General features: G+C 34.9%; 1 non-coding gene across 1 annotated transcript; it reads right to left on the bottom strand.

Moving 5' to 3' along the window:
* Nucleotides 1-6,268: 6,268 nt before the first annotated feature.
* On the bottom strand, nucleotides 6,269-6,372 carry LOC112635635. Its single transcript, XR_003121979.1, has one exon. It is a non-coding gene; the product is annotated as a U6 spliceosomal RNA (small nuclear RNA).
* Between the last annotated feature and the right edge of the window lie 7,827 nt (nucleotides 6,373-14,199).

The raw sequence follows: 14,199 nt of genomic DNA, 5'->3' as shown, positions 1-14,199 counted from the left end.
AGAACTATCATCTAATTCCCAAATTTCCTTCAAGGTTTGCTATTTGTCAAAATAATGTTTTAGAGTAAAAGCATCCAGCTTAGAATCAATGTCTACATCTGGTGACTATCATCTCTTTAGCCTCCTTCAATATGGAAGAGTGCGTGAGTCTTCCTTGACATTCATGACCTTGACACTTTTGAATACTACACATTGATTATTTCGTAAAATGTTCTTCAACTGAAATATTCTGATTGTTTCTCATGGTTAGATTCAAGTTTTATCTTCTTGGTAGAAATGGCATAGAAGTGATGTAGTGAAGCTTGGTCTCTGAATCCTTTCAGGTTGTACACAGTTTTATTTGTTCCATTATTGATTATATTTATTTCATTCACATGATTGATGTAATTTCTGCTTGAATTCACTGTAAAGTTATTATTTTCTCATTGTAATTAATGCATATTTTGGGGAAGTGACTGAGATGGCCTTAATATCCCCTTCAGCTTGGGGCTACATTCTTCTTTTTTTTTATACTTTCAGTTCTGGGATACATGTGCAGAATGTGCAGGTTTGTTACACAGGTATACACGTGCCATGGTGGTTTGCTGCATCCATCAACCTGTCATCTACATTAGTTATTTCTCCTAATGCTATCCCTCCAGATAACAAGAACTCAGAAATAATGTACAGAGTTATGATCTAATAACAGGTGTATTCTAGCTTTTTTACCCAGAAAGCTAACTTCTTTTCTACATTCATTATACAGAAATATCAGATTTTAAAGCCTCTTGAGGCTGGAAAGCCAAACCAAGACAAACTTTAGATTTTTTCTATAGTATTAAGGTCTTTGAAACTTCTAGGAAGTAACAGTTTTTATTTACTCATTATAAGGCTGTGAACCTTCAAAGTTAAGCATGTTATGTATATTGTTAAATATGACATTTTAGTCAAAGCCTTAGTAATGTAACCAATGTTTTTTAAATTGTATTCTACTATTAAGAGAGAGCAGAATTTTATTGGACTTACGGAAATAACTTTATGTAAATAACCATATTGTCATAAGAATACTAAAAAGTACATTTGAAATTTTGAAAGAATCAAGTAAGGAGGAAAAATGCCAAATGGTTTTATCTTTTTTCACAAAAGTATATTTTATCAAATTACCATAAATTATAGGTCACTCAAGAGAGAAAATTTCTTTACCCCTGAAAGATAAAACATTTGAGTAAAGGACCAACAACGTTTTAAATAAACATCATAAAAACATGATCAGTTATTGAATGTTATGTAATCAATTTTATTTCTGCTTGATCTTCATTAGTAATTTTATAAATCTACTATTTATTTTATTAGAGTTTTGGACATTTTTATTTAGTCTATTAATCTTAAATGTATCAGAAACCTATATCTATGAGTACTTGTGGGGGTCTTTTATGAATCTGATTATGAATGTTTTTAGAGAAGAATTTAAAACCGTAGAAGAAAACAATTAGAATAGTCATGGTTAAAAACCTGAGGAAAGTTTATAATTGACAAGAAAATTAAGTTCCTTGTATTATAGATGGCATTTAAAAATAACAGCCAGAATTATGACTGCTAGAATATTAGGTATTTATGAATTTACACACATTTTGAAAAATATTTATAACAATAATATATTTATAAATGTAACTAAAAGATGATCTACTATTACTTATTGTTTGACAATGTTTTCTACATGATTTATCTAATAAGCATAATTATTTAACATTTCTACAGGATGAGAGTTATATCTTTTAAGGCTTTTCAGGGACCCACCTGGAGAATCCCAAACGTGATTTTAGGTGAAAAAGATTTAATTTATGATTTCATTTTGAGGAAATTTATTAAAGATGTTAAAAGGCTCAAAACACTTGATCAGAGAGTGGGGCTTCAAGATGGCTGAGTACAGGTATCTGGCACCCGCCAGCTCCACAAAGAAGCAAAATGTCAAACAGATAATCACACTTTGAAGATAGCACCTGAGAGAGAACACAGTAGTTCAATAGCAAATTGATGGGAAACACCTAAGGTAATGAAGAAGAGGCAGTCTTCCTGGCCAAGGCTGGCTAGGAAGCCAGAGAGACTCTCCAGTGCAGAGAAAGAGTAAGTGAGAGATCCCCAGTGATCCACATTCCCAATATTAGACTCCTGGAATCCTTGCCATGGGAGAATCCAGTGATGGTTGCCGACCCTGAGACTCATATACAGAACTCTCTGGAGCTTCAGATATTGCTCCAGAGACAGATCTCAGCCTAGGTCCCGCATATTAACAGAGACCTAAGCAGCTGCAGTATAGCATAATTATGAGAGCTCAACTCCACCAGACTGCATCTCACCCATGGGCCTAACAGCCCCTCAATCTCCACATCCCTGAAACCCCACTGACACTCCCTCCCTACATCCAGCTGAAGGGCTGCAGTGGCACAACACTAGTGTGCTCTGCAGCACGGCAGTGTCCTCAACACTCTAGCACACAGTGTCCTACACACCAAGGAATTGGTGGCACAGTGCACTGGGGTGGCTGCCTTAAGACAAAGGGAGCCAAAATACATCTCACCAGAGCCTGATTCTCTCCTGGCTAGGGTTACTGCCATAACACTCACCCTGTCCTGCTAAGCCACAGGACTGCTTGCTCATTCGCATTTGCCCTGAAGACTGGATCTCCCCATTCCTGCTCTTGTTGCTTCCACTACGAGGGATCTGAAGCATACACTGCCCAGCCTCTTGTCTCCAGCTGCTACCATTGACAGCAACCCTGAACCCCCCAGCAATAGGGCTGAAATGCACTTATATGTGTCCTGAGGGCAAAGTTCCTCCTCCAACCTCTGCCACTGTTGCCATCAACCAAGTACTTAGCCAGGAACCTGGGAATAACCTTGTCCCTACTAACAATAGCCTGTACCCATGCACAGCAACAGGAGGCCTGAGGAACGGGCTGCCTGGCCTGGCAGTGCTCTGCTCAGTGCCTGAGCATGCCATTCAGGGGCCTGTGAATCATTACAACCTGGTCATCATTCTTGGTTCCTGTACACTCCCCTGGCAGCCCGAGGATGGAACTGCCCAGCCTGCCACTACCACCATAGCTGGCACCCACTCATATGTACTTCTTGGGGTCCTGGGGAATGGCCCACCAGCTTATTGCAGCGATTTTTGTAAAAAAATTATTATTATTATTATTTTGAGACAGAGTTTGGCACTTATTGCCCAGGCCGGAGTGCAATGATTTGATCTCGGGTCACTGCAACCTCTGCCTCCTGGGTTCAAGCAGTTCTCCTGCCTCAGCTTCCTGAGTAGCTGGGATTACAGGCATGTGCCACCAAGCCTGGCTAATTGTGTATTTTTAGTAAAGACGGGGTTTCTCCATGTTGGTCAGGCTGGTCTCAAATGCCCGATCTCGGGTGATCTGCCCGTCTCAAACTCTCAAAGTGCGGGGATTACAGGCGTGAGCCACTGTGCCCGGCCTTTTGCACCATTTATAACCCAATAAAGGCCACTTGGAGGCCAGAGGATTACTCCACCACTGCTGGAATGATCTCATAATTGCCCATGCCATGCACACTGCTTAAGGATCAAAGACTTGCCCACCCACCTGGCTCACAGCTGCCACTTCAGGAATTCAACAAAACCAGCTGGAGGACCAAAAATTGGCCCAATTCATCTGGCTAACACCAGATGCTGACCTGGGACCCAAAGACAGGCATGATTGGCCCACTGCTGCCACCACTGGGGTCTGAGGACTGGCCCACCTGGCATCCTTGTCCCCAGAAAAACCTCACCACAGCCTCCACTAACAATCACACCCTAAGTCAATGTGGAAACCACAGACACTTTAGATGCTGCTTTCAACAAAGAAATCATATGGAGACTGCAGTACTGCATGCACTCAGAATCAAAGCCAAAGTGCCCTACCTAACCGAGACCATAAATAAATACACCTTCAAAAAGTTCTTCACCTACAAAAGCCAGACCAAAATATTGGAAGGAGCTATTGTTACATCAGATACACAAATATTAATGTAAAAGCACAAGAAACGTGAACAAACAAGGAAATGTGAAACCTCCAAAGAAACACGATAATTCTCCAGCAACAGACACAACTGAAAAAGAAATATATGATTGCCAGAAAAAGAATTCACAATAATGATATTAAAGTAGTGCAGTTAGATACAAGATAATATGGATTTTAAAATACAAATAAATAAAAACAAATTCAGGGTATAAATGAGAAATTCACCAAAGAGAATTTCGTAAAAGAAAACCAAGCATAAATCCTGGAACTGAATAATTCACTGAATGACATTAAAAAAAATTCAAGAATTCAACAATAAACTAGATAAAGCAGAACAAAAGAATTTGATGACTTTAAGATAAGTCTTTTGAAATAGCCCAGTTAGGACACAGAACAAGGCAAAAAAATAAAAAATAATGAACAAAGCCTATATGACATATGGAGCAACATTAAGTGACTGAATATTTAAATGTTTGGTGTTCCAGAAGGCGAAGAGCATACCAAATGAATAGAAAAGTTATTTAACAAAATAATAGCTTAAAATTTACTTAGTCTAGCAAAAGATTTAGACAGTGAGGTATAGGAAATTCATAGACACCCCCAAAGATACAACTTGAAAATATTTTCCCCATGGCATATTATAATCAACTCTGAAAAGTCAAAGATAAAGGGAATTCTAAAAACAGCAAGAGAAAAGCAGCTAGCTACTTATAAGGGAACACCCATCAGACTACAGCAGAATTCTCAGCAGAAGCAGAAACCTTACTGATCAAGAGAGAGTGGAATGATATATTCAAAGTGCTAAGAGAAAGAAAACCACCAGTGAAGAATATTTTATTGAACAAAGTTCTTTGCAAATGAAGTAGAAATAACATTTTTTTCCAGACAAGCAAAAATGTTGGAAAATCCTCATCACTAGACTAACCCTACAAAATATGCTTAAGGAGATCTTACAACTGGAAGCAAAAGGATGATAGTTACCACCAAGAAAACACACAACATTATAAAATTAGCTGGCATTGCAAAGACACAATGAGAAAGAAAACCACCAATCCACAATGATAAATAAGAAGAGAGAATAAAACAAACAAATGACACACAAAACAACCAGAAAACAATTAACAAAATGAAAGGAATAACTCCTCACGTATCAATAATAACCTTGAATGTAAACAGACAAACCTTTCCACTTAGAATATATAGACTGGCTGTATGGATTTGTAAAATGACCTAACTGTAGGCTACTTATAAGAAATTTACCTCATTTATAAAGACACATATAGACTGACAGTAAAAGGATGGTAAAAAAGAATCTATGCCAATGAAAACCAAAAGTGAGAAGGAATTGCTTTATTTGCATCAGATGAAAACAAACTTTTAGTCAAAAATAGTAAAAAGAGACAAAGAAGATTCCTATATAATAATAAAAGGATCAAAATAAATACAAATATAGGGCCAAGCTCAGTGGCTCACTCCTGTAATCCCAGCACTTTGGGAGGCTGAGACAGGTGGATCACTTGAGGTTAGGAGTTTGAGACCAGCCTGGTCAACATGGTGAAACCCTGATTCTACTAAAAATACAAAAAAAAAAGAAAAAAGAAAAGAAAAGGAAAAAAAAAAGCCAGGATTACAGCATGCCTGTAATTCCACTTACTTAGGAGGCTGAGGCAGGAGAATCACTTGAACCTGGGAGATGGAGGTTGCAGTGAGCTGAGATCGCGTCACTGCACACCAGCCTGGGCAACAGATGGAGACTTCATCTCAAAAAAAAAAAAATATATATATATATATATATATATATATACACACACACACACACACATATATATGCGCACCGAACATGGAGTCCTCAGATACATGAAGCAAATATTATTAGATCTAATGGGAGAGATTAGATGCCAATACAAAAACAATTGGAACTTCAATACCCTATTCTCAGCATTGGACAGATTATCTAGTCAAAAAATTAGCAAAGAAACATTGGATTTGAAGAATACTTTAGACCAAATGGACCTAACAGATATTTACAGAACATTTTACTCAACAGTTGGGGAAGACATATTCTTCTCATCAGCCCATAAAGCATTCTCCGGGATGGAACATATGTTAGGCCGCAAAACAAATCTCAAAAAATATTTAAAACTCAAAATTTTATGAAGTGTGTTCTGAGATCACATGAAATAAAACTAGAAATAATAAAAAGTAAAATAATAAAAAACAAAAAAATAATAAAAAATAAAAAATAATTATTTTTTAATTGAAAAAAGGAAACACTTCACTAATTTGTAGGTCATTCTTGCCCAGGGCTCTTGCTAATCTCTGTATTGTTCCAACTTTAGTATAAGTGCTGCTGAAGCAAACACAAGAAGAACTTTAAAAACCGTACAAACAGCCGTGCGCAGTAGCTCATGCCTGTAGTCCCATCACTTTGGGAGGCCGAGGCGGGCGGATCATGAGGTCAGGAGATCGAGACCATCCTGGACAAGATGGTGAAACCCGTCTCCTGTCTCCACTAAAAATACATAAATTACCTGGGCATGGTGGCGCGCGGGTGTAGTCAGAGCTACTCAGGAGGCTAAGGCAGGAGAATCGCTTGAACCTGGGAGGCGGATGTTGCTGTGAGCCGAGATCGCACCACTGCACTCCAGCCTGGGCGACAGAGCGAGACTGTCTTGAAAAAAAATCACAAACCAAAACAAAAAGTACAAACACATGCACATTAAGTAACATGCTCCTGAATGATCACTGGGTCAATGAAGAAATTTAGAAGAAAACTTTTAAAAAAATTCTTGAAAATAATGAAAATGAAAACACAACATACCAGAACCTACTGGTTCAGGAAAAGCGGTAGTAAGAGGGAAGTTTATTGCAATAAGTGCTTTCATCAAAAAGTAGAAAAATTTCAAATAAACAATCTAACAATGCACCTTAAGAGATTAGAAAAGTGAGAACAAACCAAACCCAAATATAGTAAAAGGAATGAGATAATAAAGATCAAAAAGAACTAAATAAAAAAGAGACTAGGGAAACAACGATACAGAGAATCAACAAAACAAAAAGTTGATTTTTGGAGAAGATAAACAAAATTGATAAACTAATTGATAAATTAGCTAGAATAACCAAGAAAAAAGAGAGAAGATCTAAATAAACGAAAATCAGACACAAAAATAGGAAACATTACAACTTATATCACAGAAATACAAACTATCATTAGAGAGTATTATGAACAACTATATGTTAACAAACTGGAAAGCCTAGAAAAGTGGATAAAGTCCTGGACTCAAACAACCTCCCAAGATGGAATCAGGAAGAACTGGAAAACCTAATTAAAGAAATAACAAGTAGCAAGATAGAATTAGTAATAAAAAGTCTTCCAACAAAGAAAAACCCAGGACTGGATGGCTTCACTGCTGAATTATACCAAATATTTAAAGAAGAACTAACACTAATTCTTCTCAAAAGTATTCCAAAAAAATTGAAAGGCAAGTAATTATTTCTGACTCATTCTATGAGGTATGTCTATAACTGCAAATCCAGACAAGGCCAAAAATAAGAAAGAGAGAGAAAAGTGTAAGTTAGTATCCCTGATGAACCATAGACAAAAATATCCCCAACAAACTACTAGCCAATCAAATTCTAGAGCATATCAAAATAATAATGCAATATGATCAACTGAGATTTATCCCAGGATGCAATGATGGTTTGACATACATAAATCAATAAATGTAATACTTCACTTTAACAGAATGAAGGACAAAAACCATATTATTATCTCAACAGACATACCAAAAAAAAAAAAAATAGCATTTGATAAAATTCAACATCCCTTCGTGGTAAAAACTCTCATCAAACTAGATATAGAAAGAATATACTTCAACACAATAAAGGCCATGTATAACTAATTCACAGCTGAAATCATAATGAATCAGGAAAAGCTGAAAGCATTTCCTCTAAGAACTAAAACAAGACAAAGACGCCCACTTTAGCCATGCATATTCAACATAGTACTGGAAGCCCTAACTAGTGCATTTAAGTAAGAGACAAAAACAAAAAGGCATCCAAATTGGAAAAGAGAAAGTCAAATTGTCCCTCTTTACAGATGATACAATATTATAAATAAAAACCTATACAACTCAATAAAAAAACCTCTTCAATCTGATAAATAAATTCAGTAAAATTCCAGAATATACAACCAACATACCAGTATCAGTGGCATTTGTATACACCAAAAATGAACTATCTGAAAAGAAATTTAAAAAGATATCCCATTTACAATAGCTGCAAAAAAAAAAAAAAAATTAGGAATAAATCTAACCTAGGAGGTCAAGGAGTTCTACAAGGAAAACTACAAAACACTGATGAAAGAATTTGAAGATTACCCAAACAAATGAAAATACATCTCATGCTCATAGACTGGAAGAACTAATATTGTTAAAATGACCCTACACCTGAAAGCATATCACAGATTCAATGCAATCACTATCAAAATATCAGTGTAATTTTTCAAGAAAATAGAAAAAACAGTCCTAGAATTTGTATGGAACCAAAAAGGAGCCTGAATAGCAAAAGGAATCTTAAGCAAGAAGCACAAAGCTGGAGACACAGAACTACTGATCTTCAAAATATATTACAAGGATATAGTAACAGAAATCACATGGTATTGACATAAAAACAGACACATAGACCAATGGAACAGCATAAAGAATCCAGAAATAAATTCATTTTTTATACAGTCAACTGATTTTTGACAAAGATGTCAAAAACATATATTGGGGAATAAACAGACTATTCAATAAATAGTGCTGGGAAAACTAGATATCTGCATGCAGAAAAATGAAACTACACCTGTATCTCATCATATGTGAAAAATAAGCCCCAAATAGATTAAACACTTACACGTAAGACCTACAACTTTAAAATGGCTAAAAGAAAACATTGAAGAAACACTCGAGGGCATTGGTTTAGGCAAAGATTTTATGGCTAAGACCTCGAAAGCAAAGGCAACAAAACCAAATATGTTTAAATGGAATTATATTAAACTAATTTTTTTTTTTCACAGCAAAGGAATCAATCAGTAAAGAGACAACCTGTAGAATGGGAGAAAATATTTGCAGACTATTCACCTCACAAGGGACTTATAGAATATAAAAGAAACTCAAGAAACTCAACAGCAAAAAGCATGTACTCACATTACAAAACAGCGAAGGACACGAATAGACATTTCTCAAAAGACGACAAACAAATGGCCAACAGGTATGTAAAAAAATGCTCAACATCACTAGTCATCAGAGAAATGCAAACTAAAACCACAATGAGATATCATCTTACCCCATTTAGAAAGCTTTTTATTAAAAAGCCAAAAAATAACACCAGCTGGTGAGGATGTGCAGAAAAAGGATCTCATATAAACTGTTGGTGGGAATGTAAATTATTGCAGACATTATGGAAAACAGTATGGAGATTTTTCAAAAAATTAAAAAATGGGACTGCCATACAATCCAGCAATCCCACTATTTGGTATTTATCCAAAGGGAAGAATCAGTATAATAAAGGGATACGTACAGCTCCTTGTTCATTTTGACACTATTCATAATAGCCAGGATAGAGGATAACCTAAGTCTCCGGCAATGAATGAATGGATAAAGAAAATGTACTGTATATACACAATGAAGTAATATTCAGCCATGAAAAAGAATTAAATTATGTCTTTTGCAGGGACATAAATGGAACTAGAGGTCATTATGGTAAAATAAGCCAGGCACAGAAAAACAAATATTTTATGTTCTCACTCAAATGTGGAATCTAAAAAGTTGATACAATGGAGGTGGAGAGTAGAATGATTGTTACCAGAGGCTGGGAATCATGTGTTGGGCATAGAGGATGAAGAGACAGCGTTTAATGAGTACAACTATATAATCAGATAGAAGAAATAAGTTCTAATGTTCTATAGCATAGTAGGTCGACTATGGTTAACAACAGTGTATTGTATATTTCGTTATATCTAAAAGTGAGGACTTGACATGCTCTCAACACATAGGAATAATGAACATCGAAGGGGATGGATATCCCAAATACCCTAACTTAATCATTATATGTTCTACTCATCTAACAAAATATCACATGCATCTCATAAATGTGTATAAATATTACGTATCAATTTAAAAACCACTTGATAAAAGCAGAAGCACAGGTCACTGTAAAATATTAATTTATTTAATCAGAGTGATAATCAAAAGACTTCAACAACAATAGAGAAAGTTACACGGATGCAAAAATCTTAATCATTTTAAAGCTCAGTTTTTTAAGTAATTACAAACCTAATAAAGACAACACAAAATTTATTTTGATGAAACATAAAATCTTTTTATTTTAAACCAACTACTAAAAGGGTAAAGTAATATCTTTTGCAGTGTAATTGTTTCTCCTTATAGAATGTTCATTTAGATAATTTGGAAGTTGAACCTGATGAAAAGGACACTTGAATTTAATCAGACACAGGGACAATGTGTCTAACATTATAAGTGCAACAATTAGATATATCAAGAAAAGCAAAGAGTACAAAATCAAATTATATTGAAGGAAAACACTGCTTTTCTAGGCCTTCATGGTAAGTATTTTACTGTCAGGACATAACAGCAGAGGTAGAACCAGAGGAAAAGAGTTACTGGAGTGGACAACAAAACAAAAAGGCCTTCTGAAGGTTCTCGATGGTATTAAAACCCAAGGTAGTGATGTATGCCTGCAAATCACGTGCAGTGAGATACAGCAAAACTTGAACCACTGAGATATGAATCTGAGAAATTTGGAAATGAAAATTTTGTTTCAAGAAGTGAAATTATTATGTAAATGAATAGGAGAGCATGTTCAGCCTGTAACTAGGGAAATTAAATAGACCTCCAGGAAAAAAATGGCTGAAACAGATACTGTGGTTTAGAATAAGGCTGGTAAAGACACAGATTTTGTGATTATAAATCAAACCTCTTGCAATTTTATGAACAGCATATACATGTTTTAAGAAAACCTTGTAGTTTCAAATATTGAGGATCAGATTCTGGTCAAGTATCAATGCACCCTTGATACCAATATTTACTTTTTAGAAAAACACATAAGTATATTTTTCTCAATCTCACCACATAAAACCTCTTTTATAAGACCCATCTTTTTTTTTTTTTGAGACAGAGTCTTGCTCTGTCTCCCAGGCTGGAGTGAAGTGACCTGATCTCGGCTCACTACAACCTCCGCCTCCCAGGTTCAAGCAATTCTCCTGCCTCAGCCTCCTGAGTAGCTGGGACTACAGGCATCCACCACCACCCCCAGCTAATTTTTGTATTTTTAGTAGAGATGGGGTTTCACCATATTGGCCAGGCTGGTCTCGAACTCCTGACCTTGTGATCTGTCCGCCTCAGCCTCCCAAAGTGCTAGGATCATAGGCATGAGCCACTGCGCCCGGCCAAGACCCATTTTTTGTAACTCTTCTTTAACTTGCTTAGACCTTCTATAATTTTTTTTAAACCTCCGGTCTTAGTCTTATAATTTTTGGTTTTATTTTTTCTTTTGGGAAAACCAACCATTTTATCTTAGGAAAGAAAATTATTATGTGAGATTTTTTTCACACACAATTACCCTTTAAAATTTATATTTTGATTGAAAACCTATATATTATTAGTCTTTTTATAAGATTTAAGATGCTAGAAGGAGCTTATTTAACAATTTGTTTTAATTTTTTAACTTGAGTATTAACCAGACATTTAATGAGTACCTAATATTTAACTTAATGTAAGGTAACTTTAAAATTTTAAGTTATATGAAAACTTCATTTATAAACATTTATTTTATCAATAATTATCTAATTTATTTATTAACAATTATATCTGAATTACTTATGAAAATTCAGATATTAGAGCTACTCATTTAAAGTTTTCTTTATTGACCAATTTGTAGCTGGTTAATATCAGATGTTAATCTAAGAAGCTTGAAGTTAAATGCATGTACATCTCATCGTTAACCCAGAAGATATATTTGTATTAAATCATAATTAACTTTTAATTAAATATATTATTAATTTAATAATGGACATCAAACCATTATTTAATAATTTAATTTAAATAATATAAATTAATAATCTGATAAATTATTAATTTAATATAGATTTTTAAATTAATCTTATTTATTAAAAATTATTTATAAAAATAATATATCAAATATTATTTTGTTTTAAGTTGGGTTTATAGGTTTATGACTTTAAAATATCTAGTAGGGGCAAATATAAAACTGACCAGTTAACTCAGGCAAAAATGTATGCTGGCAATTTTGAAACCATTTCTAATGCTATTTTATTAACAAATTAAAAACAATCTATTTATTTGAGATTTAAATCAATCTCAAACTTTGAGATTAAGTTTATATAAACTAAAGAAAACATTTGCATAATTAAAATACATTTTATATGAGTGCCCATTTATCTAAATAAAAATTTTAAAGAAATTTCTGTCCAGCAACAGCATATTTTATCATTTAGACTTAATATATAATGTAACATATGTACGTTTGTAGAAACACTTCTAAACATATATATATATGTCTAGAGACCTTATAGCTTAGATTTTCGAATTTAGTCATAAAATAGTAAAGCATATTAACTCATCAGTTGATTAAAAACAATCGTATCTCAATCTTTTTTTCTTTTTTTGACAAAATGGGATAAGGCTAAACCTTAAGTTTTGTTTTCTTTTACTTTGACTTTGTCAATAAACAATTTTACAAAGGCCATGAACTAACTTTTGGGGAAAGACGGTTGAGTCAGTTACCAACATACTGGATCGGACAAGGAATAGTTAACTTTGAGAATGTGACTCAATTAAGTGAGGAGGCCCCCAGAAGATTTTAACAAGGTTCATACAGTGTTTTCTTGGTCTCAATTGCTTGTCTTTGGTCATAATAATGTTGCCATTCCTTTTAGTATAGGAAAAGTGTCTTTTACATGGGAATTTCACCTTTTGCTTTTAAGAAACAGCATAAAAGTAAAAATGATTTTCTTTTATATTTTCTGACTTTCAAGTGTTTTTACTTAAATAATCGGTATGCCAGAATATTTGAGGAGTTTGGAAAGAGTTTAGCTTAGAGAAAGATGAAGAGGAAAAATTGTAAGAGAAGAGGAAAGATCTGGAGAGGAAAGAGTCTCAGCTAGCCTTGAGATAGTATTTTGTAGTGACACAATCAATTGCGATATGAGGTTTATTTGGAGTGCATAATTTTATAGCCGTGGTCTTTTAGTTTAGATTTAAGAACACAGTGTTGAATGATCTCTGCAATGTTTGAACATGTTACCACTTAGAGTCACAAAAAATACCTTGGCATGCCTTTAAACTTTGAGAATCTGTTTGTAACTAAATTTATCTAGGTGATTTTGTTTAATGCCAAATACACAAAAGCCAGTTAAATGCAAGCACTGATTATAAAAAGGCCAAATAAACCCAAGACGGAAGATCAGCTGCCTTCTTCAATTGAAGGAAAAAATTAAAAATGCTTTTGGTGAGGCTTCAGCCTGAAAAGAGAAATCCCGTCACCCAGATGTCACAGCTGAGGTCTGCCAGGAGGAAAATAGTCCTCCCTAACAGAAGACCTTCCAACCAGAGGGAGAAAGAGGTCTCTGAAACAAGAAGAGGAAAGACTCCTCCTCATCTAAAATCCAAATAAAACAGAAGCAAACTAAAATTGGGAGGTCAGTCCAAGAGACTCACCAGGGAGAAATGAGGCAACCTGCAGCAATAGTGGGGTCACAGGAGTCAATAAGCCCCAGTGTGAGTACATCATGCCCTAGCCCAGTGGGCCAGTGTTTCTCCTTAAGCTGAGTCAGCTTTGGAACCCAGCTTGACACTAAGTAGGTCAAAATCCAAATAAAATATAGGGACAGATCTCTACATTTAAAATATTTTATTAGAGAGGTAAGAATTGTGATTTGGCCTAAATGCGAGGACCAGGGGTGTTTGGTTTGTCTAAAGAACAAAACGAAGGTTGGAGGTGTTATTAAAAAAAAAAAAAGTTACGTATTGGTTTGAAAGAAAGTTTATTGGCTCTAGTAAAGTTTTGAGGAGCTGGCACGTTCTGACTGGTGTGTGACAGTGGTGGGTAAAACCAGTCTTGCAGTCACAGTAGGTTGTTTTAATAGCTGTTAGATAAAATTGGTTTTA

The sequence above is a fragment of the Theropithecus gelada genome, chromosome 11, assembly GCF_003255815.1.
Source record: "Theropithecus gelada isolate Dixy chromosome 11, Tgel_1.0, whole genome shotgun sequence".
NCBI classification, from domain to species: domain Eukaryota; kingdom Metazoa; phylum Chordata; class Mammalia; order Primates; family Cercopithecidae; genus Theropithecus; species Theropithecus gelada.
Note: the sequence above shows the minus strand (reverse complement) of the source record. Positions and strands in the feature narration are given on the sequence as shown.